Here is a 23473-nt window from a genome sequence, read left to right on the forward strand (position 1 = left end):
TTAAACTATTTTTGAAACATTTAAAATTGTTCTTAAATCAATTTAAATTATTTTTAAAGTATTTTATATTGTTTCTAAAGCATTGTAAACTACTTTTAAAGCATTTTAAAATCATTTAAAATTGTTCTTAAAGCAATTTACATTATTTTTGATGTATTTTAAACAGTTTTTAAAGCATTGTAAATGGTTTTTAAAGCATTTTAAACTGTTTTGAAAGCATTTTAAAAACATTTTAAAGTACTTTAAAGCTTTTTAAATTCTTGTTAAAGCGTTTTAGAAGAATTTAAAATTGTTTTTAAAACATTCTAAAGTGTTTTAAATTGTTTATAAATTATTTTGAAATATTTTAAATTGTTTTTAAAACGTTCTAAAATGTTTCAAAAACATTTTAAATTGTTCTTAAACGATTTTAAGTGGTTTTTAAAGTGTTTAATTTTTTTTGTTTAACATTTTAAGGTACTTTAAAGCTTTTTAAATTGTTTTTAAAATATTTTAAAACGGTTTTAAAGCATTTTCAATGGTTGTTAAACCCTTTAAACTTATTCCTAAAACATTTTAAAATCATTTAAAATTGGTCTTAAATCAATTTAAATTATTTCTAAAGTATTTTGTATTGTTTCTAAAGCATTGTAAACTATTTTTAAAGCGTTTTCAAATCATTTAAAATTGTTCTTAAAGCACTTTAAATTATTTTCAATGTATTTTAAACAGTTTTTAAAGCATTGTAAATGGTTTTTAAAGCATTTTAAATTGTTTTGAAAGCAATTTAAAAACATTTTAAAGCACTTTAAAGCTTTTTAATTGTTTTTAAAGCATTTTAAAAGAATTTAATTTTTTTTTTAAAACATTTTAAAGTGTTTTTAAATTATTTTGAACTATTTTAAATTGTTTTTAAAATGATCTAAATTGTTTCAAAAACATTTTAAATTGTTTTTAAAGCATTTTAAATTATTTTTAAAGCGTTTAAAATTGTTTTTAAAACATTTTAAAGTACTTTAAAGCTTTTTAAATTGTTTATAAAACATTTTAAAACAGGTTTAAAGCATTTTCAATTGTTGTTAAAGCACTTAAACTTATTTTTAAAACATTTTAAATGTTTTTGAAACATTTTAAAATAATTTAAAATTGTTAATTAATCAAGTTAAATTATTTTTAAAGTATTTTAAATTGTTTTTAAAGCATTGTAAACTATTTTTAAAGCATTTTAAATTGTTTTGAAAGAATTTTAAAAACATTTTAGAGTACTTTAAAGCTTTTTAAATTGTTGTTAAAGGGTTTTAATAGAATTTAAAATTGTTTTTAAAAAATTTTGAAATGTTTTAATTTGTTTTTAAATTATTTTGAAGTAATTTAAATTGATTTTAAAACGTTCCAAATTCTTTGAAAAACATTTTAAATTGTTTTTAAAGCATTTTAAGTTGTTTTTAAAGTGTTTAAAATTGTTTTTAAAACATTTTAAAGTACTTTAAAGCTTTTTTAATTGTTTTAAAACATTTTAAAATGGTTTTAAAGCATTTTCAACTGTTTTAAACCACTTAAACGTATTTTTAAAACATTTTAAAATCATTTTAAATTGTTCCTAAAGCAATTTAAATTACTTTTGAAGTATTTTAAATAGTTTTTAAAGCATTTTAAATTGTTTTGAAAGCATTTTAAAGTAATTTAAAGCTTTTTAAAATGATGTTAATGCATTTTTAAAGAATTTAAAATTGTTTTCAAAACATTTTAGAGTGTTTTAAATTGTTTTTAAATTATTTTGAACTATTTTAAAGTGTTTTTAAAACATTCTAAGTTGTTTCAAAAACATTTTAAATTGTTTTCAAAGCATTTTAAATTGTTTTTAAAGCGTTTAAATCATTTTGAAAGCATTTTAAATTGTTTTGAAAGCATTTACAAACATTTTAAAGTACTTTAAAGCTCTTTAAGTTCTTTTTAAAACATTTTAATACGATTTTAAAGCATTTTCAATTGTTGTTAAAGCACTTAAACTTATTTTAAAACTTTTTAAATTGTTTTTGAAACATTTTAAAATCATTTAAAAATTTTCTTAAATCAATTTAAATTATTTTTCAAGTATATTATATTGTTTCTAAAGCATTGTAAACTATTTTTAAAGCATTTTAAAATCATTTTAAATCGTTCTTAAAGCAATTTGAATTATTTTTCAAGTATTTCATATTGTTTCTAAAGCATTTTAAAATGTTTTTGAAACATTTTAAAATGATTTAAAATTGTTCTTAAATAATTTCAAATTATCTTTGAAGTATTTTAAATTGCTTTTAAAGCATTGTAAACTATTTTTAAAGCATTTTAAAATCATTTTAAATTGTTTTGAAAGCATTTTAAAAACGCTTACTAAATTGTTGTTAAAACACTTTAAAATAATTTATAATTGTTTTTAAAACATTTTACAGTGTTTTAAATTGTTTTTAAAACGTTCTAAATTGTTTCAAAAACATTTTAAATTGATTCAGAAACATTTTAAATTGTTTTTAAAGCATTTTAAATTGTTTTTAAAGCATTTAACATTGTTTTAAAACATTTTAAAGTACTTTAAAGCTTTTTAAATTGTTTTTAAAACATTTTAAAATGGTTTTAAAGCATTTTCAATTGTTGTTAAAGCACTTAAACTTATTTTTGAAATATTTTAAAATGTTTTTGAAACATTTTAAAATCATTTAAATTTGTTCTTAAATCAATTTAAATTACTTTTAAAGTATTTTATATTGTTTCTAAAGCATTGTAAACTATTTTTAAAGCATTTTAAAATCATTTAGAATTGTTCTTAAAGCAATTTAAATTATTTTTTAGTTATTTTAAATAGTTTTTAAAGAGTCATAAACTGTTTTTAAAGCTTTTTAAATTGTTGTTAAAACATTTTAAAATGGTTTTAAAGCATTTTCAAATGTTGTTAAAGCACTTAAACTTATTTTTGAAACATTTTAAAATTGTTATTAAATCAATTTAAATTATTTTTAAAGTATTTTAAATTGTTTTTAAAGCATTGTAAACTATTTTTAAAGCATTTCAAAATCATTTAAAATTGTTCTTAAAGCAATTTAAATTATTTTTGAATTATTTTAAATAGTTTTTAAAGCATCGTAAATTGTTTTTAAAGCATTTTAAATTGTTTTGAAATAATTTTAAAAACATTTTAAAATACTTTAAAGCTTTTTAAATTGTTGTTAAAGCATTTTGAAAGAATTTAAAATTGCTTTTAAAACTTTTTAAAGTGCTTTTAAATTATTTTGAACTATTTAAAATTGTTTTCAAAATGTTCTAAATTGTTTCAAAAACATTTCAAATTGCTTTGGAAGCAATATAAATTGTTTTTAAAGCATTTAAAATTGTTTTAAAAACATTTTAAAGTACTTTAAAGCTTTTTAAATTGTTTTTAAAACGATTTTAAAGCATTTTCATCTATTGTTAAAGTACTTAAACTTATTTTTGAAACATTTTAAAATCATTTAAAATTGTTCTTAAATCAATTTAAATTATTTTTAAAGTATTTTATATTGCTTCTAAAGCATTGTAAACTATTTTTAAAGCATTTTAAAATCATTTAAAATTGTTCCTAAAGCAATTTAAATTATTTTTGATGTATTTTAAACAGATTTTAATGCATTGTAAACAGTTTTTAAAGCATTTTAAACTATTTTGAAAGCATTTTAAAAACATTTTAAAGTACTTTAAAGCCTTTTAAATTGTTGTTAAAGCGTTTTAAAAGAATTTAAAACTGGTTTTAAAACATTCTAAAGTGTTTTAAATTGTTTATAAATTATTTTGAACTATTTTAAATTCTTTTTAAAACGTTCTAAAATGTTTCAAAAACATTTTAAATTGTATTTAAAGCATTTTAAGTTGGTTTTAAAGTGTTTAATTTTTTTTTTTTTTAACATTTTAAAGTACTTTAAAGCTTTTTAAATTGTTTTTAAAATATTTTAAAAATGGTTTTAAAGCATTTTGAATGGCTATTAAACCACTTAAACTTATTCTTACAATGATTTAAAATGTTTTTGAAACATTTTAAAATCATTTAAAATTGTTTTTAAATCAATTTAAATTATTTTTAAAGTATTTTAAATTGTTTTTAAAGCATTGCAAACTATTTTTAAAGCATTTTAAAATTGTTCTTAAAGCAATATAAATTATTTTTGAAGTATTTTAAATAGTTTTTAAAGCATTTTAAACGGTTTTTAAAGCAGTTTAAAACCATTTTAGAGCACTTTAAAACTTTTTAATTGTTGTTAAAGCATTTTAAAAGAATTAAAATTGTTTTTAAAACATTTTAAAGTGTTTTTAAATTATTTTGAACTATTTTAAATTGTTTTTAAAACGTTCCAAATTGTTTCAAAAACATTTTAAATTGTTTTTAAAGCATTTTAAATTTTTTTAAAGCATTTGAAATTGTTTTTAAAACATTTTAAAGTACTTTAAAGCTTTTAAAATTGTTTATAGAACATTTTAAAACGGGTTTAAAGCATTTTCAATTGTTGTTAGAGCACTTAATCTTATTTTTACAACATTTTAAAATGTTTTTGAAACATTTTAAAACATTTTAAAATAATTTAAAATTGTTCTTAAATCAATTTAAATTATTTTTAAAGAATTTTAAATTGTTTTTGAAGCATTGTAAACTATTTTTAAAGCATTTTAAATTGTTTTGAAAGAATTTTAAAAACATTTTAGAGTACTTTAAATCTTTTTAAATTGTTGTTAAAGCGTTTTAATAGAATTTAAAATTGTTTTTAAAACATTTTAAAGTGTTTTAAAGCATTTTAAAGTGTTTTAAAGCATTTTAAAGTTTTTTAAATTGTTGTTAAAGCGTTTTATTAGAATTTAAAATTGTTTTTAAAACATTTTAAAGTGTTTTAAAGCATTTTAAAGCATTTTAAAAAGTACTTTAAAGCATTTTAAAGCATTTTAAATTGTTTTTAAAGCGTTTAAAATTGTTTTTAAAACATTTTAAAGTACTTTAAAGCATTTTAAATTGTTTATAAAACATTTTAAAACGGGTTTAAAGCATTTTCAATTGTTGATAAAGCACTTAATCTTATTTTTAAAACATTTTAAAATGTTTTTGAAACATTTTAAAATAATTTATAATTGTTCTTAAATCAATTTAAATTATTTTTAAAGTATTTTAAATTTTTGTTAAAGCATTGTAAACTATTTTTAAAGCATTTTAAATTTTTTTGAAATAATTTTAAAAACATTTTAGAGTACTTTAAAGCTTTTTAAATTGTTTTTAAAGCATTATAATATAATTTGAAATTGTTTTTAAAAACATTTTAAAATGTTTTGAAACATTTTAAAATCATTTAAAATTGTTCTTAAATCAATTTAAATTATTTTTAAAGTATTTTAAATTGTTTTTAAAGCATTGCAAACTATTTTTAAAGAATTTTAAAATCATTTTAAATTGTTTTGAAAGCATTTTAAATTGTTTTGAAAGCATTTTAAAAACATTTTAAAGTACCTTAAAGATTTTTTAATTGTTTTTAAAGCGTTTTAAAATAATTTAAAATTGTTTTTAAAACATTTTAAAGTGTTTTAAATTGTTTTTAAATTATTTTGAACTATTTTAAAGTGTTTTTAAAACATTCTAAATTGTTTCAAAAACATTTTAAATTGTTTTTAAAACATTTTAAATTGTTTTTAAAGCGTTTAAATCATTTTGAAAGCATTTTAAATTGTTTTGAAAGCATTTTAAAAACATTTTAAAGTACTTTAGAATTGTTTTTAAAACATTGTAAAGTACTTTAAAATTGTTTTTAAAACATTTTAAAGTGTTTTTAAATTATTTTGAACTATTTTAAATTGTTTTTAAAACGTTCTAAATTGCTTCAAAAACATTTCAAATTGTTTTTAAAGAATTTTAAATTATTTTTAAAGCGTTGAAAATTGTTTTCAAAACATTTTAAAACAATTTTAAAGAATTTTCAATTGTTGTTAGAGCACTTACACTTATTTTTAAAACATTTTAAAATGTTTTTGAAACATTTTGAAATGATTTAAAATTGTTCTTAAATCAATTCAAATTATTTTTGAAGTATTTTAAATTTCTTTTAAAGCATTGTAAACTATTTTTAAAGAATTTTAAAATCATTTTAAATTGTTTTGAAAGCATTTTAAAAAGGCTTCTTAAATTGTTGTTAAAACATTTTATAGTGATTTAAATTGTTTTTAAATTATTTTGAACTATTTTAAATTGTTTTTAAAACGTTCTAAATGGTTTCAAAAACATTTTAAATTGTTTCAGAAACATTTTAAATTGTTTTTAAAGTATTTTAAATTGTTTTTAAAGCGTTTAAAATTGTTTTTAAAACATTTTAAAGTACTTTAAGCTTTTTAAATTGATTTTAAAACATTTAAAATGATTTTAAAGCATTTTCAATTGTTGTTAAAGCACTTAAACTTATTTTAAAAACATTTTAAAATGTTTTCCAAACATTTTAAAATCATTTAAAATTGTTGTTAAATCAATTTAAATTATTTTTAAAGTATTTTAAATTTTTATAAAGCATTGTAAACTATTTTTAAAGCATTTCAAAATCATTTGAAATTGTTCTTAAAGCAATTTAAATTATTTTAAATAGTTTTTAAAGCGTCGTAAACTATTTTTAAAGCATTTTAAATTGTTTTGAAATAATTTTAAAAACATTTTAAAGTAATTTAAAGCTTTTTAAATTGTTGTTAAAGCATTTTGAAAGAATTTAAAATTGTTTTTAAAACATTTTAAAGTGTTTTTAAATTATTTTGAACTATTTAAAATTGTTTTTAAAATGTTCTAAATTGTTTCAAAAACATTTTAAATTGCTTTCGAAGCATTTTAAATTGTTTTTAAAGCTTTTTAAATTGTTTTTAAAACAGTTTTAAAGTATTTTCAATTGTTGTTAAAGCACTTAAACTTATTTTTGAAACATTTTAAAATCATTTAAAATTGTTCTTAAATCAATTTAAATTATTTTTAAAGTATTTTATATTGTTTCTAAACCATTGTAAACTATTTTTAAAGCATTTTAAAATCATTTAAGATTGTTCTTAAAGCAACTTAAATTATTTTTGATGTATTTTAAACAGTTTTTAAAGCATTGTAAATGGTTTTTAAAGCATTTTAAATTGTATTGAAAGCATTTAAAAAAAAAATTAAATTACTTGAAAGCTTTTTAAATCGTTGCTAAAGCGTTTTAAAAGAATTTGAAATTGTTTTTAAAACATTCTAAAGTGTTTTAAATTGTTTATAAATTATTTTGTACTATTTTAAATTTTTTTTAGAACATTCTTAATTGTTTCAAAAACATTTTAAATTGTTTTTAAAGCATTTTAAGTTGTTTTTAAAGTGTTTAATTTATTTATTTTTTAAACATTTTAAAGTACTTTAAATCTTTTTAAATTGTTTTTAAAACATTTTAAAAAGGTTTTAAAGCATTTTCAATGGTTGTTAAACCACTTAAACTTATTCTTAAAACATTTTAAAATGTTTTTGAAACATTTTAAAATAATTTAAAATTGTTTTTAAATCAATTTAAATTATTTTTAAAGTATTTTAAATTGTTTTTAAAGCATAAAGCATTTTAAAAGCATTTAAAATTGTTCTTAAAGAAATTTAAATTGTTTTTGAAGTATTTTAAATTGTTTTTAAAGCATCGTAAATGGTTTTTAAAGCATTTAAAATTGCTTTTAAAACATTTTAAAGTGTTTTTAAAGTGTTTTGAACTATTTTAAATTGTTTTTAAAACATTCTAAGTTGTTTCAAAAACATTTTAAATTGTTTTTAAAGCATTTTAAATTGTTTTTAAAGCGTTTAAAATTGTTTTTAAAACATTTTAAAGTACTTTAAAGCTTTTTAAATTGTTTATAAAACATTTTAAAACGGGTTTAAAGCATTTTCAATTGTTGTTAAAGCACTTAAACTTATTTTTAAAACATTTTAAAATGTTTTTGAAACATTTTAAAATAATTTAAAATTGTTCTTAAATCAATTTAAATTATTTTTAAAATATTTTAAATTGTTTTAAAAGCATTTAAACTATTTTTAAAGCATTTTAAATTGTTTTGAAAGAATTTTAAAAACATTTTAGAGTACTTTAAAGCTTTTTAAATTGTTGTTAAAGCGTTATAATAGAATTTAAAATTGTTTTTAAAACATTTTAAAGTGCTTTTAAATTGTTTTTAAAGCATTTTAAGTTGTTTTTAAAGTGTTTAAAATCATTTTTAAAACATTTTAAAGTACTTTAAAGCTTTTTAAATTGTTTTTAAAACATTTTAAAACGGTTTTAAATCATTTTCAATTGTTGGTAAACCACTCAAACTTATTTTTGAAACATTTTAAAATGTTTTTGAAACATTTTAAAATGTTTTTGAAACACTTTAAAATCATTTAAAATTGTTTTAAAATCAATTTCATTTATTTTTAAAGTATTTTAAATTGTTTTTAGAGCATTGTAAACTATTTTTAGATCATTTTTAAATCATTTAAAATTGTTCTTAAAGCAATTTAAATTACTTTTGAAGTATTTTAAATAGTTTTTAAAGCATTGTAAACGATTTTTAAAGCATTTTAAATTGTTTTTAAAGCATTGTAAACTATTTTTAAAGCATTTTAAAATCATTTTAAATTGTTTTGAAAGCATTTTAAAAACATTTTAGAGTACTTTAAATCTTCTTAAATTGTTGTTAACACATTTTAAAAGGATTTATAATTGTTTCTAAAACATTTTATAGTGTTTTAAATTGTTTTTAAATCATTTTGAACTATTTTAAATTGTTTTTAAAACGTTCTAAATTGTTTCAAAAACATTTTAAATTGTTTCATAAACATTTTAAATTGTTTTTAAAGCATTTAAAATTGTTTTTAAAGCGTTTAAAATTGTTTTTAGAACATTTTAAAGTACTTTAAAGCTTTTTAAATTGTTTTTAAAACATTTCAAAATGGTTTTAAAGCATTTTCAATTGTTGTTAAAGCACTTAAACTTATTTTTGAAACATTTTAAAATCATTTAAAATTGTTCTTAAATCAATTTAAATTATTTTTAAAGTATTTTATATTGTTTCTAAAGCATTGTAAACTATTTTTAAAGCATTTTAAAATCATTTAAAATTGTACTTAAATAAATTTAAATTGTTTTTGATGTATTTTAAACAGTTTTTAAAGCATTGTAAACGGTTTTTAAAGCATTTTAAACTGTTTTGAAAGCATTTTAAAAACATTTTAAAGTACTTTAAAGCTTTTTAAATTGTTGCTAAAGCGTTTTAAAAGAATTTAAAATTGTTTTTAAAACATTCTAAAGTGTTTTAAATTGTTTATAAATTATTTTGAACTATTTTAAATTGTTTTTAAAACATTCTAAATTGTTTCAAAAACATTTTAAATTGTTTTTAAAGAATTTTAAGTTGTTTTTAAAGTGTTTAATTTATTTTTTTTAACATTTTAAAGTACTTTAAAGCTTTTTAAATTGTTTTTAAAACATTTTAAAACGGTTTTAAAGCATTTTCAATTGTTTTTAAACCACTTAAACTTATTCTTAAAACATTTTAAAATGTTTTTGAAACATTTTAAAATCATTTAAAATTGTTTTTAAATCATTTAAAATTGTTTTTAAATCAATGTAAATTATTTTTATAGTATTTTAAATTGTTTTTAAAGCAATTTAAACTATTTTTAAAGCATTTTAAAATCATTTAAAATTGTTCTTAAAGCAATTTAAATTATTTTTGAAGTATTTTAAATAGTTTTTAAAGCATTGTAAACAGTTTTTAAAGCATTTTGAATTGTTTTGAAAGCATTTTAAAGCACTTTAAAACTTTTTAATTGTTGTTAAAGCATTTTAAAAGGATTTAAAATTGTTTTTAAAACATTTTAAAGTGTTTTTAAATTATTTTGAACTATTTTAAATTGTTTTTAAAACGTTCTAAATTGTTTCAAAAACATTTTAAATTGTTTTTAAAGCATTACTTTAAAGCTTTTTAAATTGTTGTTAAAGCGTTATAATAGAATCTAAAGTTGTTTTTAAAACATTTTAAAGTGCTTTAAATTGTTTTTAAATTGTTTTGAACTAATTTAAAGTGTTTTTAAAATGTTCCAAATTGTTTCAAAAACATTTTAAATTGTTTTTAAAGCATTTTAAGTTGTTTTTAAAGTGTTTAAAATTGTTTTTAAAACATTTTAAAGTACTTTAAAGCTTTTAAATTGTTTTTAAAACATTTTAAAACAGTTTTAAAGGATTTTCAATTGTTGTTAAACCACTCAAACTTATTTTTAAAACATTTTAAAATGTTTTTGAAACATTTTAAAATGTTTTTGAAACATTTTAAAATCATTTAAAATTGTTTTAAAATCAATTTAAATTATTTTTAAAGTATTTTAAATTGTTTTTAAAGCATTGTAAACTACTTTTAAATCATTTTAAAATCATTTAAAATTGTTCTTAAAGAAATTTAAATTAATTTTGAAGTATTTTAAATAGTTTTTAAAGCATTGTAAATGGTTTTTAAAGCATTTTAAATGGTTTTGAAAGCATTTTAAAGTCCTTTAAAGCTTTTTAAATTGCTGTTATTGCATTTTAAAAGAATTTAAAATTGTTTTTAAAACATTTTAGAGTGTTTTAAATAGTTTTTAAATTATTTTGAACTATTTTAAAGTGTTTTTAAAACGTTCTAAATTGTTTCAAAAACATTTTAATTTTTTTTTAAAGAATTTTAAATTGTTTTTAACGCATTTAAAATTGTTTTTAAAACATTTTAAAGTACTTTAAAGCTTTTTAAATTGTTTATAGAACATTTTAAAATGGGTTTAAAGCATTTTCAATTGCTGTTAAAGCACTTAATCTTATTTTTAAAGCATTTTAAAATGTTTTTGAAATATTTTAAAACATTTTAAAATCATTTAAAATTGTTCTTCAATCAATTTAAATTATTTTTAAAGTATTTTAAATTATTTTTAAACATTGCAAACTATTTTTAAAGAATTTTAAAATCATTTTAAATTGCTTTGAAAGCGTTTTAAATTATTTTGAAAGCATTTTAAAAACATTTTAAAGTACTTTCAAGATTTTTAAATTGTTGTTAAAGCATTTTAAAAGAATTTAAAATTGTTTTTAAAACATTTTAAAGTGTTTTAAATTGTTTTTAAATTATTTTGAACTATTTTAATGTGTTTTTCAAACCTTCTAAATTGTTTCAAAAACATTTTAAATTGTTTTTAAAGCATTTTAAATTGTTTTTAAAGCATTTTAAATTGTTTTTAAAGCGTTTAAATCGTTTTGAAAGCATTTTTAATTGTTTTGAAAGCATTTTAAAAACATTTTAAAGTACTTTAAAGCTCTTTAAACTGCTTTTAAAACATTTTAAAACGGTTTTAAAGAATTTTCAATTGTTGTTAAAGTACTTAAACTTATTTTTAAAACGTTTTAAAATGTTTTTGAAACATTTTAAAATCATTTAAAATTGTTCTTAAATCAATTTAAATTATTTTTAAAGTATTTTATATTGTTTCTAAATCATTGTAAACTAATTTTAAAGCCATTTAAAGCCATTTAAAATTATTTTTAAAGCCATTTAAGTTATTTTTGAAGTACTTTAAATAGTTTTTAAAGCATTGTAAATGGTTTTTAAAGCATTTTAAATTGTTTTGAAAGCATTTTAAAAACATTTTAAAGTACTTTAAAGCTTTTTAAGTTGTTGTTAAAGCATTTTAAAAGAATTTAAAATTGTTTTTAAAACATTTTAAAGTACTTTAAAGCTTTTTAAATTGTTTATAAAACATTTTAAAACGGTTTTAAAGAATTTTCAATTGTTGTTAAAGCACTTGCACTTATTTTTAAAACATTTTAAAATGTTTTTGAAACATTTTATAACATTTTAAAATGATTTAGAATTGTTCTTAAATCAATTTAAATTATTTTTGAAGTATTTTAAATTGTTTTTGAAGCATTGTAAACTATTTTTAAAGCATTTTAAAATCGGTTTAAATTGCTTTGAAAGCATTTTAAAAACATTTTAGAGTACTTTAATGCTTCTTAAATTGTTGTTAAAACATTTTAAAAGAATTTATAATTGTTTTTAAAACATTTTACAGTGTTTTAAATTGTTTTTATATCATTTTGAACTATTTTAAATTATTTTTAAAACGTTCTAAATTGTTTAAAAAACATTTTAAATTGTTTCAGAAACATTTCAAATTGTTCTTAAAGAATTTTAAATTGTTTTTAAAGCGTTTAAAATTGTTTTTAAAACATTTTAAAGTACTTTAAAGATTTTTAAATTGTTTTTAAATCATTTTAAAATGGTTTTAAAACATTTCAATTGCTATTAAAGCACTTAAACGTATTTTAAAAACATTTTAAAATGTTTTTGAAACATTTTAAAATCATTTAAATTTGTTATTAAATCAATTTAAATTGCTTTTGGAGCATTTTAAATTGCTTTTGAAGCATTTTAAATTGTTTTTAAATCGTTTAAAATATTTTTAAAAACATTTTAAAGTACTTTGAAGCTTTTAAAAAAAAATAAACATTTTAAAATGGTTTGAAAGCATTTTCAATTGTTGTTAAAGCACCTAAACTTATTTTTGAAACATTTTAAAATGTTTTTGAAACATTTTAAAATCATTTAAAATTGTTGTTAAATCAATTTAAATTATTTTTAAAGTATTTTATATTGTTTCTAAAGCATTGTAAACTATTTTTAAAGCATTTTAAAATCATTTAAAATTGTTCTTAAATCAATTTAAATTATTTTTGATGTATTTTAAACAGTTTTTAAAGCATTGTAAACAATTTTTAAAGAATTTTAAAATCATTTTAAATTGTTTTGAAAGCGTTTTAAATTGTTTTGAAAGCATTTCAAAAACATTTTAAATTACTTTAAAGATTTTTAAATTGTTGTTAGAACATTTTAAAAGAATTTAAAATTGTTTTTAAAACATTTTAAAGTGTTTTAAATTGTTTTTAAATTATTTTGAACTATTTTAAAGTGTTTTTTAAAACTTTATAAATCATTTCAAAAACATTTTAAATTGGTTTTAAAGCATTTTTAATTGTTTTTAAAGCGTTTAAGTCGTTTTGAAAGCATTTTAAATTGTTCTGAAAGCTTTTTAAAAATATTTTAAAGTACTTTAAAGCTCTTTAAATTGTTTTTAAAACATTTTAAAACAATTTTAAAGCATTTCAATTGTTGTTAAAGCACTTAAACTTATTTTTGAAACATTTTAAAATCATTTAAAATTATTCTTAAATCAATTTAAATTATTTTTAAAGTATTGCATATTGTTTCTAAAGCATTGTAAACTATTTTAAAAGCATTTTAAAATCATTTAAATTTTTTCTTAAAGAAATTTCAATTATTTTTAAAGTATTTTAAATAGTTTTTAAAGCATTGTAAATTGTTTTGAAAACGTTCTAAATTGGTTCAAAAACATTTCAAATTCTTTTTAAAGAATTTTAAATTGTTTTTAAAACATTTTAAAGTACTTTAAAGCTTTTTAAATTGTTTATAAAACATTTTAAAATGGTATTAAAGAATTTTTCAATTGTTGTTAAAACACTTGCATTTATTTTTAAAACATTTTAAAATGTTTTTGAAAGATTTTAAAACATTTTAAAATGATTAAATATTGTTCTTAAATCAATTTAAATTATTTTTGAAGTATTTTAAATTGTTTTTAAAGCATTGCAAACTATTTTTAAAGCATTTTAAAATCATTTTAAATTGTTTTGAAAGCATTTTAAAAACATTTTAGAGTACTTTAAAGCTTCTTAAATTGTTATTAAAACATTTTAAAAGAATTTAAAATTGTTTTTAAAACATTTTAAAGTGTTTTTAAGTTATTTTGAACTATTTTAAATTGTTTTTAAAACGTTTTAAATTGCTTCAAAAACATTTCAAATCATTTAAAGCATTTTAAATTGTTTTTCAAGCGTTTAAAATTGTTTTTAAAACATTTTAAAGTACTTTAAAGCTTTTTAAATTGTTTATAAAACATTTTAAAACGGTTTTAAAGCATTTTCAATTGTTGTTAAAGCACTTGCACTTATTTTTAAAACATTTTAAAATCTTTTTGAAACATTTTATAACATTTTAAAATGATTTAGAATTGTTGCTAAATCAATTTAAATTATTTTTGAAGTATTTAAATTGTTTTTAAAGCATTGTAAACTATTTTTAAAGCATTTTAAAATCATTTTAAATTGTTTTGATAGTAGTTTAAAAGCATTTTAGAGTACTTTAAAGCTTCTTAAATTGTTGTTAAAACATTTTAAAAGAATCTATAATTGTTTTTAAAACATTTTACAGTGTTTTAAATTGTTTTTAAATCATTTTGAACTAATTTAAATTGTTTTTAAAACATTCTAAATTGTTTAAAAAACGTTTTAAATTGTTTCAGAAACATTTTAAATTGTTTTTAAAGCATCTTAAATTGTTTTTAAAGCGTTTAAAATTGTTTTTAAAACATTTTAAAGTACTTTAAAGCTTTTTAAATTGTTTTTAAATCATTTTAAAATGGTTTTAAAGCATTTTCAATTGTTGTTAAAGTACTTAAACTTATTTTAAAAACATTTTAAAATGTTTTTGAAACATTTTAAAATAATTTAAATTGTTATTAAATCAATTTAAATTATTTTTAAAGTATTTTAAATTGTTTTTAAAGCATTGTAAACTATTTTTAAAGCATTTCAAAATCATTTAAAATTGTTCTTAAAGAAATTTAAATTATTTTTGAGTTATTTTAAATAGTTTTTAAAGAGTCGTAAACTGTTTTTAAAGCTTTTAAATTGTTGTTAAAACATTTTAAAATGGTTTTAAAGCATTTTCAAATGTTGTTAAAGCACTTAAACTTATTTTTGAATCATTTTAAAATGTTTTTGAAACATTTTAAAATCATTTAAAATGTTTTTGAAACATTTTAAAATCATTTAAAATATTTCTTAAATCAATTTAAATTATTTTAAAGTATTTTATATTGTTTCTAAAGCATTATAAACTATTTTTAAAGCATTTTAAAATCATTTAAAATTGTTCTTAAAGCAATTTAAATTATTTTTGATGTATTTTAAACAGTTTTTAAAGCATTGTAAACGGTTTTTTCAAGCATTTTAAACTGTTTTGAAATCATTTTAAAAACATTTTAAAGTACTTTAAAGTTTTTTAAATTGTTGCTAAAGCGTTTTAAAAGAATTTAAAATTGTTTTTAAAACATTCTAAAGTGTTTTAAATAGTTTATAAATTATTTTGAACTATTTTAAATTGTTTTTAAAACGTTCTAAATTGTTTCAAAAACATGTTAAATTATTTTTAAAGCATTTTAAGTTGTTTTTAAAGTGTTTAATTTATTTTTTTAAAACATTTTAAAGTATTTTAAAGCTTTTTAAATTGTTTTTAAAACATTTTAAAACGATTTTAAAGCATTTTCAATTGTTGTTAAACCACTTAAACTTATTCTTAAAACATTTTTAAATGTTTTTGAAACATTTTAAAATCATTTAAAATTGTTTTTAAATCAACGTAAATTATTTTTAAAGTAGTTTTTAAATCATTGTAAACTATTTTTAAAGCATTTTAAAATCATTTAAAATTGTTCTTAAAGAAATTTAAATTATTTTTGAAGTATTTTAAATAGTTTAAAGCATTGTAAACGGTTTTTAAAGAATTTTGAATTGTTTTGAAAGAATTTTAAAGCACTTTAAATCTTTTTAATGGTTGTTAAAGCATTTTAAAAGGATTTAAAATTGTTTTTAAAACATTTTAAAGTGTTTTTAAATTATTTTGAACTATTTTAAATTGTTTTTAAAATGTTCTAAATTGTTTCAAAACATTTTAAAGTGCTTTAAATTGTTTTTAGATTATTTTGAACTAATTTAAAGTGTTTTTAAAATGTTCCAAATTGTTTCAAAAACATTTTAAGTTGTTTTTAAGTGTTTAAAATTGTTTTTAAAACATTTTAAAGTACTTTAAAGATTTTTAAATTGTTTTTAAAACATTTTAAAACAGTTTTAAAGCATTTTCAATTGTTGTTAAACCACTCAAACTTATTTTTAAAACATTTTAAAATGTTTTTGAAACATTTTCAAATCATTTAAAATTGTTTTTAAATCAATTTAAACTATTTTTAAAGTATTTTAAATTGTTTTTAAAGCATTGTAAACTATTTTAAAATCATTTTAAAATAATTTAAAATTGTTCTTAAAGCAATTTAAATTACTTTTGAAGTATTTTAAATAGTTTTTAAAGCATTGTAAATGGTTTTTAAATAATTTTAAATGGTTTTGAAAGCATTTTAAAGTCCTAGATTTAAGACCTCTGTGGTTTATTATTTTCGACTTAGTCACCGGAGAATCCACAGTAAGAACCATTTTCTGCCAACGTTTCAAATCCCAACCGGGATCCATCATCAGGACAACTTGAATGCTTGATAGAAGAAGAGCTTATTTTACGTTTAAATAGTGATGAGGAGAGAAAAGATGAATGTCGGCTCTCTATTTTTGATGAGAAGTCGGCTGTCAGATTAATTTATTTAATTAATTATTATTATTATTATTAGTATTATTTATTTATTCTTTATTCTTTTTTTTTTAAGTCCTTTAAAGCTTTTTAAATTGCTGTTAATGCATTTTAAAAGAATTCAAAATTGTTTTTAAAACATTTTAGAGTGTTTTAAATCGTTTTTAAATTATTTTGAACTATTTTAAAGTGTTTTTAAAACGTTCTAAATTGTTTCAAAAACATTTTAAATTGTTTTTAAAGCATTTTAAATTGTTTTTAAAGCATTTTAAATTGTTTTTAAAACATTTTAAAGTAGTTTAAAGCTTTTTAAATTGTTTATAAAACATTTTAAAATGGGTTTAAAGCATTTTTAGTTGTTGTTAAAGCACTTAGTCTTATTTTTAAAACATTTTAAAATGTTTCTGAAATATTTTAAAGCATTTTAAAATCATTTAAAATTGTTCTTAAATTAATTTAAATGTTTTTAAAGTATTTTAAATTGTTTTTAAAGCATTGCAAACTATTTTTCAAGAATTTTAAAATCATTTTAAATTGTTTATTTTTTTTTATTTTCTTTTTTCTTTCTGAATAAAGACTAATTCTATTAAGATAAGAAAAATATAGTACAGTCAAGCTTGCATGCAAGCGAAGCAGAAAAGCAAGGGAGACGAAGGTGAAAGACTATCCACCTTGCTCCATAGAGACTAACATGGAGAGGGCTATAGAAAACACGGGAATACAAAAGGCTAGAACTAAGCAGATAGATCTACCCTGAGAGGGAAGTTACTGCCACACGACATTTTTTTCCTTTTGTCTTGCATACTTTGATCCATCCAGAGGAGTTTGGCTGAGCCTTGACAAGTTGTAGACTATTCTGCCTCGGCGGCGAAATATCCTTATCAAAGTCTGAGGACGAAGATAAATGAGAACGTTTATGAGAGATCTGAGAGGTGGAGGGGTTTGCTGGATCAACCAAGGGAGCGTCCATTGGAATCTCAACATTCTGCCCATTTGCTACAATTTCCTCCTCATCCGAACTAGAGGAATCTATCTCGTCCATAGGAGGGGGAGGCACACATGGATTCCAGCTTTTAGATTTGGGTTTGCGATTCAGTTTCTTCTTTTTGTCGAGGAAATAGGTACAGGAATTCTGGAGGTGCCCCGTTTGATGACAATGGCGGCAAAGAAAGGCTGTATTCTCATAATCCAAGGTTTGAGTCCAGTGGAAATCTCCATACTTGATATTAATCTGATCTGGCAGTCCTTTGCTGATATCTATTTCTGCACAAAATCTACCGTAAGTGTAGAGTCCATTTTCCTTCCGTGAAGAATCTGCAGACAGGTAGCGTCCTAAGGTGTCTGCAATGGCTAAGAAGACAGAGACATGCCATAGATGCGCCGAAAGATTTAGGATCCTGACCCAAATGGGAAGGGTCGACGTCTGAAAACTAGGGGGTGAGAAAAAGCCCAGCCGAGCCGTAGAACCAAGGGCCTCGCGTTAAGGCCTTCTAGTAATATTCATTTAAGTCAAAAGCCACAATGAAGAATCCTTTTGATCATAAGTAGATCTCGCTTTTTCTAGTCCAATTGGTATGGATCCATAGGTATAGATCTGATGTGTGAGGCCAGAGCCCATTAAATCTGCATATGAGTGCGGATTCTGCAAAAAGCTGATAGTGATCGTCAATCCCAGGATGAGAGAGATTGATGGAAGGAATTTCCTCTTATTTGTCTACCAAAAATGGCTTTGGAGCCCCAGATGGTTGGGCTACTTTCGCAGAGGGCTGTGGTTGGGCAGTGTCTTTGCGGACTGTATCTTTATAAGAGAAAGAAGGGGCAGAGGAGGTCTGCCTAAAAGAACCACCTCTTAAACGAAAGGTAGCCACAATAGAAGTGTCCTTATGAATACTGTAAGAGGAGATAGGAAGGGGATTCATAAGTTGCTTACCCTTATATAGCAGTCTGAGGTAAGAGGAGGGGATCCCCAGCTGGTGTTCGAGTTTTTGCAAAAGATCCTACATGAGATCTGTTGCAGGTACCCATTGCATTGTTGTTTTTCGCAAGAGATTGACTTGGATCTGAAATGCATGTGTTTCTTCAGGCAGATCTGGCTGGTTCAAGAGAGGAAGCTACTTCAGATTTGTGCCCGTCTGAGGTTGCCGCCTGACGGTTTCATGCCCACAGAGTGGGGTTTTTTTAAGGCTTCTTGTTCTTCTGGGCTTCTGATCTGTTGGTTCAACAACAGATCTGAGCAGCTGACTGCCATCCATGGTCAGGACGCCCAATCTAGATCTGTGCAGTGACCCTGCAAACGCATCTTGGACTAGATCGGGTGTGTATGAAGGATATGGAAAAAATGAGATTGACCTTGCTGCAGTGTCGGTGGGGTGATACCCATTTCCAAGACCTCCAAACTTCTTGGGCTCGCAGCACCTGGGATCGGCCACGAGCAGAGTCCTGTCGTACCTGACGAGAATATCTTTGATCTCCTGCTTTGACTGCTCGTCTACGTATTTTTGGTAGAAGGCGACCAGGGCCTTGGCTATGCTCTGTCGAATAGCATAGATCTGCAATGTGTGTCCACCACCTTTTACCCTGATTCTCATATCGACACCGGTGAAGCGGTGGCGGCCTAGCAGAAGTATGGGTTCGAAAGCGTTGTAGCGGAGAATCTCCGACTCGATTAGCTCAATAGGGTGTCCATTGATCTTAATCAAACCTCGCCCTTGCTTGCAATGTGTAATAGCAACAACCGTCTTCTTTCATCCGAAGCACTGGACAGAATCCACTGCCGCCATTGTTTGATAGATGATCAGGGTTTTCCGCTCTGAAACCCGATGGTCGATTACGGAAATTTTTCAAATCATTTTAAATTGTTTTGAAAGCATTTTAAACTATTTTGAAAGCATTTTAAAAACATTTTAAAGTAATTTAAATATTTTTAAATTGTTGTTAAAGCATTTTAAAAGAATTCAAAATTGTTTTAAAAACATTTTAAAGTGTTTTAAATTGTTTTTAAATTATTTTGAACTATTTTAAAGTGTTTTTAAAACTTTCTAAATTGTTTCAAAAACATTTTAAATTGTTTTTAAAGCATTTTAAATTGTTTTTAAGACATTTAAATCATTTTGAAAGCATTTTAAAAACATTTTAAAGTACTTTAAAGCTCTTTAAATTGTTTTTAAAACATTTTAAAACGGTTTTAAAGAATTTTCCATTGTTGTTAAAGCACTTAAACTTATTTTTACAACATTTTAAAATGTTTTTGAAACATTTTAAAATCATTTAAAATTGTTCTTAAATCAATTTAAATTATTTTTGAAGTATTTTATATTGTTTCTAAAGCATTGTAAACTATTTTTAAAGCATTTTAAAATCATTTAAAATTGTTCTTAAAGCAATTTAAATTATTTTTGAAGTATTTTAAATAGTTTTTAAAGCATTGTAAATGGTTTTTAAAGCATTTTAAATTGTTTTGAAAGCATTTCAAAAACATTTTAAAGTACTTTAAAGCTTTTTAAATTATTGTTAAAGCATTTTAAAATAATTTAAAATTGTTTTTAAAACATTCTAAAGTGTTTTAAAGTTATTTTGAACTATTTTAAATTGTTTTTAAAACGTTATAAATTGCTTCAAAACCATTTCAAATTGTTTTTGAAGCATTTTAAATTGTTTTTAAAGCGTTTAATTTTTTTTTTAAACATTTTAAAGTACTTTAAAGCTTTTGAAATTGTTTATAAAACATTTTAAAACGGTTTTAAAGCATTTTCAATTGTTGTTAAAGCACTTGCACTTATTTTTAAAACATTTTAAATGTCTTTGAAACATTTTATAACATTTTAGAATGATTTAGAATTGTTCTTAAATCAATTTCAATTATTTTTAAAGTATTTTAAATTGTTTTTAAAGCATTGTAAACTATTTTTAAAACATTTTACATTGTTTTAAATTGTTTTTAAAAAAATTTGAACTATTTTAAATTGTTTTTAAAACGTTCTAAATTGTTTAAAAAACATTTTAAATTGTTTCAGAAACATTCTAAATTGTTTTTAAAGCATCTTAAATTGTTTTTAAAGCATTTTAAATTGTTTTTAAAGCATTTAAAATTGTTTTTAAAACATTTTAAAGTATTTTAAAGCTTTTTAAATTGTTTTTAAATCATTTTAAAATGGTTTTAAAGCATTTTCAATTATTGTTAAAAGCACTTAAACTTATTTTAAAAACATTTTAAAATGTTTTGAAACATCTTAAAACCATTTAAAATTGTTATTAAATAAATTTAAATTATCTTTAAAGTATTTTAAATTGTTTTTAAAGCATTTAAACTATTTTGAAAGTACTTGAATGCTTTTTAAATTGTTGTTAAAGCATTTTGAAAGAATTTAAAATTGTTTTTTAAAACATTTTAAGTGTTTTTAAATTATTTTGAAGTATTTAAAATTGTTTTTAAAATGTTCTAAATTGTTTCAAAAACATTTTAAATTGCTTTTGAAGCATTTAAAATTGTTTTTAAAAACATTTTAAAGTACTTTAAAGCTTTTTAAAATTGTTTTTAAAACATTTTAAAATGGGTTTAAAGCATTTTCAATTGTTGTTAAAGCACTTAATCTTATTTTTAAAATATTTTAAAATGCTTTTGAAATATTATAAAACATTTTAAAATCATTTAAAATTGTTCTTAAATCAATTTAAATTATTTTAAATTATTTTTAATTTTTTTAAAGCATTGCAAACTATTTTTAAAGAATTTTAAAATCAGTTTAAATTGTTTTGAAAGCGTTTTAAATTGTTTTGAAATCATTTTAAAAACATTTTAAAGTACTTTAAAGATTTTTAAATTGTTGTTAAAGCATTTTAAAAGAATTTAAAATTGTTTTTAAAACATTTTAAAGTGTTTTGAATTGTTTTTAAATTATTTTGAACTATTTTAAAGTGTTTTTAAAAGTTTCTAAATTGTTTCAAAAACATTTTAATTGTTTTTAAAGAATTTTAAATTGTTTTTAAAGCGTTTAAATCGTTTTGAAAGAATTTTAAATTGTTTTGAAATCATTTAAAAAACATTTTAAAACGGTTTTAAAGCATTTTCAATTGTTGTTAAAGCACCTAAAATTATTTTTAAAACATTTTAAAATGTTTTTGAAACATTTTAGAATCATTTAAAATTGTTCTTAAATCAATTTAAATTATTTTTAAAGTATTTTATGTTGTTTCTAAAGCATTGTAAACTATTTTTAAAGCATTTTAAAATCATTTAAAATTGTTCTTAAAGAAATTTAAATTATTTTTGAAGTATTTTAAATAGTTTTTAAAGCATTGTAAATGGTTTTCAAAGCATTTTAAATTGTTTCAAAATCATTTTAAAAACATTTTAAAGTACTTTAAAGGTTTTTAAATTGTTAAAGCATTTTAAAAGAATTTAAAATTGTTTTTAAAACATTTTAAAGTGTTTTTAAATTATTTTGAACTATTTAAAATTGTTTTTAAAACGTTCTAAATTGCTTCAAAAACATTTTAAATTGTTTTTAAAGCGTTTAAAATTGTTTTTAAAACATTTTAAAGTACTTAAAAGCTTTTTAAATTGTTTATAAAACATTTTAAAATGGTTTAAAGCATTTTCAATTGTTGTTAAAGAACTTGGACTTGTTTTTAAAACATTTTAAAATGATTTTTAAATGGTTTTAAGTCCATTTAAATTATTTTTGAAGTATTTAAATTATTTTTAAAGCAATGTAAACTATCTTTAAAGCATTTTAAAATCATTTTAAATTGTTTTGAAAGCATTTTAAAAACATTTTAGAGTACTTTAAAGCTTCTTAAATTGTTGTTAAAACATTTTAAAAGAATTTATAAATATTTTTAAAACATTTTACAGTGTTTTAAATTGTTTTTAAATCATTTTGAACTATTTTAAATTGTTTTTAGAACGTTCTAAATTGTTTCAAAAACATTTTAAATTGTTTCATAAACATTTTAAATTGTTTTTAAAGCATTTTAAATTGTTTTTAAAGGGTTTAAAATTGTTTTTAAAACATTTTAAAGTACTTTAAAGCTTTTTAAATTGTTTTTAAATCATTTTAAAATGGTTTTAAAGCATTTTCAATTGTTTTTAAAGCACTTAAACTTATTTTAAAACAATTCAAAATGTTTTTGAAAAATTTTAAAATCATTTAAAATTGTTATTAAATCAATTTAAATTATTTTTAAAGTATTTTAAATTGTTTTTAAAGAATTGTAAACTATTTTTAAAGCATTTCAAAATCATTTAAAATTGTTCTTAAAGCAATTTAAATTATTTTTTAATTATTTTAAATAGTTTTTAAAGCGTTGTAAACTATTTTTAAATCGTTTTAAATTGTTTTGAAGGAATTTTTAAAACTTTTTAAAGTACTTTAAAGCTTTTTAAATTGTTGTTAAAGCATTTTGAAAGGCTTTAAAATTGTTTTTAAAACATTTTAAAGTGTTTTTAAATTATTTTGAACTATTTAAAATTGTTCTTAAAATGTTATAAATTGTTTCAAAAACATTTTAAACTGCTTTTGAAGCATTTTAAATTGTTTTTAAAGCGTTTAAAATTGTTTTAAAAACAATTTAAAGTACTTTAAAGATTTTTAAATTGTTTTTAAAACGTTTTAAAATGTTTTTAAAGCATTTTCAATTGTTTTTTTTTTCTCGGTAAAAACTAGTTCTATTAAGAGGAAATATGGTACAATATGAAGTTACATCCAAGAGAAGCAAGAGAGCGGGCAGCCGGAAAGGATTGACTATCCACCTCGGCCCCTGAGAGAAACTAGGAAGAGAACATTGCTTAACAAGAAGTAACAAGAGGAACAGAGAAACAGGCGCAGAAACAGAGGATTCTACCCAACGTGGGTAGGATCAACTATTCGGCATTTTTTCCCTTTCTTTTTACCAACTTTGACCCAATCAAGATGACTCTGCTGAACTGGCATGATTTGCAAACTAAGCTGGGCTGACGGAGAGGACTCCTTGT

The 23473-nt window shown here is 19.5% G+C and overlaps 1 pseudogene; it reads right to left on the reverse strand.

The window, feature by feature from the left end:
• Positions 1-18611: 18611 nt before the first annotated feature.
• Positions 18612-19292, reverse strand: LOC149238829 (small ribosomal subunit protein uS9-like; annotated as a pseudogene).
• Between the last annotated feature and the right edge of the window lie 4181 nt (positions 19293-23473).

This window comes from Pinus tabuliformis, chromosome 8 (assembly GCF_031772625.1).
Source record: "Pinus tabuliformis cultivar Carrire ecotype Pingquan chromosome 8, CPIR1, whole genome shotgun sequence".
Classification (NCBI taxonomy): Eukaryota; Viridiplantae; Streptophyta; class Pinopsida; order Pinales; family Pinaceae; genus Pinus; species Pinus tabuliformis.